At 40.1% G+C, this 6,278-nt stretch overlaps 1 pseudogene; it reads right to left on the bottom strand.

The window, feature by feature from the left end:
* Positions 1–250: 250 nt before the first annotated feature.
* LOC123486499 lies at positions 251–1,915 on the bottom strand (annotated as a pseudogene).
* Positions 1,916–6,278: the final 4,363 nt, after the last annotated feature.

Raw genomic sequence — 6,278 nt, 5'->3', positions numbered from 1 at the left:
CAGGCCTTTATGGTAGAGTGGCCAGACGGAAGCCACTCCTCAGTAAAAGGCACATGACAGCCCGCTTGAGTTTGCCAAAAGGCACCTAAAGGACTCTCAGAGCATGAGAAACAAGATTCTCTGGTTTGATGAATCCAAGATTGAACTCTTTGGCCTGAATGCCAAGCGTCACGTCTGCAGGAAACCTGGCACCATCCCTACGGTGAAGCATGGTGGTGGCAGCAGCATCATGCTGTGGGGATATTTTTCAGTGGCAGGGACTGGCAGATCAGTCAGGATCGAGGGAAAGATGAACGGAGCAAAGTACAAAGATTCTTCCTCTGATGAGGCTCATATCATGCTGAAATCAATAGAACAGGGGGCAAACGACTAGAGTTCTACATTGTGACATTATTAATCAAAATACTCCTACTACAATGTTAAAACATTCTACATTGTGACATTATTTCATTGATATCATGACACAACTCCTTCATATATTTTCTGATGTTTGATCAGACATCTTTTATCAGAGTATCTCTTGTCACATTGATCACAGCTATGAGGTTTCTTTCCTGTGTGTGTTCTCCGGTGTGATTTTAAATGTTTTGAACTAACAAAACTCTTTCCGCAGTCAGAGCAGTGGTAAGGTTTCTCTCCTGTGTGTATTCGCTGGTGTGATTTCAGGTAGCTTGGCTGAATAAAACTCTTCCCACATTGATCACAGCCATAAGGTTTCTCTCCAGTGTGAATTCTCTGGTGTGTTTGTAATGTATATAAACTTGAAAGGTTCTTCCCACAGTCAGAGCAGCTGAAAGGTTTCTGTATGAATTCTTTGATGTACTTTAAGATATGCTGAACAGGTGAATCTCTTCCCACAGTCAGAGCAGTAGTGAGGTTTCTCTCCAGTGTGTATTCTCAGATGTACTATCAGGTAGCTTGTCCGAGTAAAACTCTTCCCACATTGATCACAGCTATGAGGTTTCTCTCCTGTGTGTGTTCTCCGGTGTGATTTTAAATGTTTTGAACTAACAAAACTCTTTCCGCAGTCAGAGCAGTGGTAAGGTTTCTCTCCTGTGTGTGTTCTCTGGTGTATAGTCAGATTGCCAGATGTAACAAAACTCTTCCCACATTGAGTACAGCTATAAGGTTTCTCTCCTGTGTGTGTTCTCTGGTGTATAGTCAGATGGCTAGATGTAACAAAACTCTTCCCACATTGAGTACAGCTATAAGGTTTCTCTCCAGTGTGTATTCTCAGATGTACCATCAGGTAGCTTGACCGAGTAAAACTCTTCCCACATTGAGTACAACTATATGGTGATTTCTCTCCTGTGTGTGTTCTCTGGTGTGATTTTAAATCTATTAAATTAACAAAAGTCTTTCCGCAGTCAGAGCAGTTGTAAGATTTCTCTCCTGTGTGTGTTCTCCGGTGCACTATCAGGGAGCTTGACCGAGTAAAACTCTTCCCACATTGAGTACAGCTATAAGGTTTCTCTCCTGTGTGTGCTCTCTGGTGCGCACTATCAGGGCAGCTTGACCGAGTAAAACTCTTCCCACATTGAGTCACAACTATATGGTGATTTCTCTCCTGTGTGTATTCTCTGGTTGATTTTAAATCTATTAAATTAACAAAAGGTGTCTTTCCGCAGTCAGAGCAGTTGTGAGGTTTCTCTCCTGTGTGTCTTCTCAGATGTACTTATCAGGGAGCTTGACAGAGTAAAACTCCTCCCACATTCGATCACAGCTAAGATTTCTCTCCTGTGTGTGTTCTCTGGTGCACTATCAGGGAGCTTGACCGAGTAAAACTCCTCCCACATTGATCACAGCTATAAGGTTTCTCTCCTGTGTGTACTCGCTGGTGTATTTTAAGTTCTGATGAAGACTTGCAACGTTTCCCACAGTCAGAGCAGCAGTGAGATTTCTTCCCAGTGGGTCTCTGATGGTTTTTCTTAAGGTGTTCTGATCTGGAGAGAGACCTTTCTGCCTCGTCAGCATCATGTTGTTGAGGCTCCCCAGAGGATCCACGATAGCCACGTCTCTCTCCTGTGTGAACGACAATGTCAGACAAATGGTTAAAGAACCACAACAGCAGAAATACACTGTTTGAGGTAAAAGGTGATACCCAGAGCGTACCCATGAAATTGTACAACAATTGACGTCTTAAATTATTTGACAATTGTCTTAAGACAGTCAAGTGAGCAACAAGCCATATTTTGTCATTTTTCCACATTAGTAGTAACATCGATGATTCTAGGCTCGAAATAAGTTATTAAAGTTGTTGAAATTCCTAAACAGCGTGCCAGACGACTTTTACTCACCAATATAGGACCCTTTCTGTGTTTGCTGTTTGTTGCTATGCAACACAATTTGGCTGCAGAAACACCTCCATGCTAATAACCGCTAGTTATGGATGTAGTATATCTGAACTCCTCCATGCTAATAACCTCTAGTTATGGATGTAGTATATCTGAACTCCTCCATGCTAATAACCTCTAGTTATGGATGTAGTATATCTGAACTCCTCCATGCTAATAACCTCTAGTTATGGATGTAGTATATCTGAACTCCTCCATGCTAATAACCGCTAGTTATGGATGTAGTATATCTGAACTCCTCCATGCTAATAACCTCTAGTTATGGATGTAGTATATCTGAACTCCTCCATGCTAATAACCTCTAGTTATGGATGTAGTATATCTGAACTCCTCCATGCTAATAACCTCTAGTTATGGATGTAGTATATCTGAACTCCTCCATGCTAATAACCTCTAGTTATGGATGTAGTATATCTGAACTCCTCCATGCTAATAACCTCTAGTTATGGATGTAGTATATCTGAACTCCTCCATGCTAATAACCTCTAGTTATGGATGTAGTATATCTGTACTCCTCCATGCTAATAACCTCTAGTTATGGATGTAGTATATCTGAACTCCTCCATGCTAATAACCTCTAGTTATGGATGTAGTATATCTGAACTCCTCCATGCTAATAACCTCTAGTTATGGATGTAGTATATCTGAACTCCTCCATGCTAATAACCTCTAGTTATGGATGTAGTATATCTGAACTCCTCCATGCTAATAACCTCTAGTTATGGATGTAGTATATCTGAACTCCTCCATGCTAATAACCTCTAGTTATGGATGTAGTATATCTGAACTCCTCCATGCTAATTACCTCTAGTTATGGATGTAGTATATCTGAACTCCTCCATGCTAATAACCTCTAGTTATGGATGTAGTATATCTGAACTCCTCCCTGCTAATAACCTCTAGTTATGGATGTAGTACATCTGAACTCCTCCATGCTAATAACCTCTAGTTATGGATGTAGTATATCTGAACTCCTCCATGCTAATAACCTCTAGTTATGGATGTAGTATATCTGAACTCCTCCATGCTAATAACCTCTAGTTATGGATGTAGTATATCTGAACTCCTCCATGCTAATAACCTCTAGTTATTGATGTAGTATATCTGCGTGGAGCAACAATGGTGAGCGAAGATTTTAGTTTTTCACAACGTATTCTGAATATTACAGCGCACAAATCAGCGGAAGATCAGGAGTGCTAGTCAAGGAAACTCACATTAAGCTCTGTGTCGCTATTCACTAATTCCCCACCGTGGGGGAAAACTCAGGGGAGTTCTCAGAGGCTGCCAGCAAAAATAGCCTCCATTTCCAGGTTGCTTATGAGTGCATTTCCCACTACTTTAGGATTATAATTGTAAGGCTCATTTGAATGTCCTGCTTAATATAATGAGTGTTATTGTCGCAAATCAACTGATTTATACTTAAAAAACACTTCAACCAGAAAAACTATTTGGCTAGCTTTTCCATTAGCCTGACAATACGGGTTTGTACACTAAGAACTGTAGGACCCATAACTTCACCTAACAATAACACATACCTACTGTAGGACCCATAACTTCACCTAACAATAACATAGACCTACTGTAGGACCCATAACTTCACCTAACAACAACATAGACCTACTGTAGGACCCATAACTTCACCTAACAATAACATAGACCTACTGTAGGACCCATAACTTCATCAAACAACATAGTCCTACTGTAGGACCCATAACTTCACCTAAAAACAACAAAGACCTACTGTAGTACCCATAACTTCACCTAACAATAACATAGACCTACTGTAGCACCCATAACTTCACCTAACAATAACATAGACCTAGGACTATAAATCATTTAATATTTCAGGTGAAACATGGAAACTAAAAAATGTTTTTGTCATGACATTTTCATAACCTGTTCACAAGATAATTTTATGAATAATCCCACTAGACTCTGTAATGTGTTGTCATTCTAAACGTCCTGAATAAAGAGAAAATAGCTGTGTGTTGCACATCCATCAAGGAACAGTTCTCTACACATAATGAGCTAAGCAGCTCCGTGTCCAAACAGACTAACGAGAGCCTACTGTAAATCAATCAGACCCTACTGTAAATCAATCAGACCCTACTGTAAATCAATCAGACCCTACTGTAAACCAATCAGACCCTACTGTAAACCAATCAGACCCTACTGTAAATCAATCAGACCCTACTGTAAATCAATCAGACCCTACTGTAAATCAATCAGACCCTACTGTAAACCAATCAGAGCCTACTGTAAACCAATCAGAGCCTACTGTAAACCAATCAGACCCTACTGTAAATCAATCAGACCCTACTGTAAACCAATCAGACCCTACTGTAAATCAATCAGACCCTACTGTAAACCAATCAGACCCTACTGTAAATCAATCAGACCCTACTGTAAACCAATCAGACCCTACTGTAAATCAATCAGACCCTACTGTAAATCAATCAGACCCTACTGTAAACCAATCAGACCCTACTGTAAACCAATCAGACCCTACTGTAAATCAATCAGACCCTACTGTAAACCAATCAGACCCTACTGTAAATCAATCAGACCCTACTGTAAACCAATCAGACCCTACTGTAAATCAATCAGACCCTACTGTAAATCAATCAGACCCTACTGTAAATCAATCAGACCCTACTGTAAATCAATCATACCCTACTGTAAACCAATCAGACCCTACTGTAAATCAATCAGAGCCTACTGTAAACCAATCAGAGCCTACTGTAAATCAATCAGAGCCTACTGTAAACCAATCAGACAATAAGACATTATAAACATCCATTTGTTAGGGGATGTTGGATCCAACGGGGAGCACGACTAACTGTTACCAGAGTAATGAATGTAGAAGTACCTTTGGTTGTTGTTGCATGTCGTGATGTTTGTCATTTGACTGTCATTCATAAAATGATTTCCTGGATCAGCTAATCAGCTACAGTATGAAGTATTATGTGTAATTATTGAAGAACCACGTTAATGACAGTATATACTTTGGTGTTGTGAATCAAGTTTCAATATTTGGCCAGTATATGAATGTTATCAAGTTATTGATTTCATGCACCTCATTTCTAAGGCTACATATATTAATAAAGGGCTATTCTCAGCCCTTTCCTGACAGAAAATAAATAAATACAAATGAAAACATTGTTTGGCTGATAGTCATTTTAAGGAACTGATTGGGTCCCTACATGACACTAACTAACATCCCATAATATCTGTCCCTCTGCCCTTTCCAAACATCCCATAATATCTGTCCCTCTGCCCTTCCCAAACATCCCATAATATCTGTCCCTCTGCCCTTCCTAAATCGTGCCATTGAACGGTTCAGCAGACTTTACTTCCATAACTGGCTACAAGATTATTGCAGCTCTATGGGTGTAACATTTATTGACAATTTTGATGCCTTCTGGAAACAAAGCTCGTATTATAAGGAGGATGGGATCCACCCAAATCATTTGGGTTCCTGGATCCTTTCACAGCATTATGAGGCTGCGTTGAGACAATAACTTATCAATGACCCAAGTCCAGCTCATTTAATCCCTACCATTGTGTTGCTGAGTTGTCGCAATGCTTCAGCAAATGTACATTATCCTAGGGGCGTTGGAAGACACAATGTAAATAACCTAATTTATGTCCCTCTTACTGCCCTGAATGCCTCTGCTGATCCTACAGCTATTGGATGCAGTAATCATGTGCCCATGAACCAGAGTAATACTGTTAGCGCTGAGGCGGTGTGTCTAGTAGGAAGTCCACTGTGTTCAGATCACCCTGCACTAACATAAATAACATGAGCATGTCTACTAAGCTTCCCAGTAAAGCAAAGACAATTATCAAGCATCCCAGAAAAGTGTTACAAATAGCCAACGTTAACATATGTAGCTTAAGAAACAAGGTTCACGAAATCAATAA

This window comes from Coregonus clupeaformis, unplaced genomic scaffold, assembly GCF_020615455.1.
Source record: "Coregonus clupeaformis isolate EN_2021a unplaced genomic scaffold, ASM2061545v1 scaf1244, whole genome shotgun sequence".
NCBI lineage: Eukaryota > Metazoa > Chordata > Actinopteri > Salmoniformes > Salmonidae > Coregonus > Coregonus clupeaformis.
This window is presented reverse-complemented; position numbering and strand designations above follow the sequence as displayed.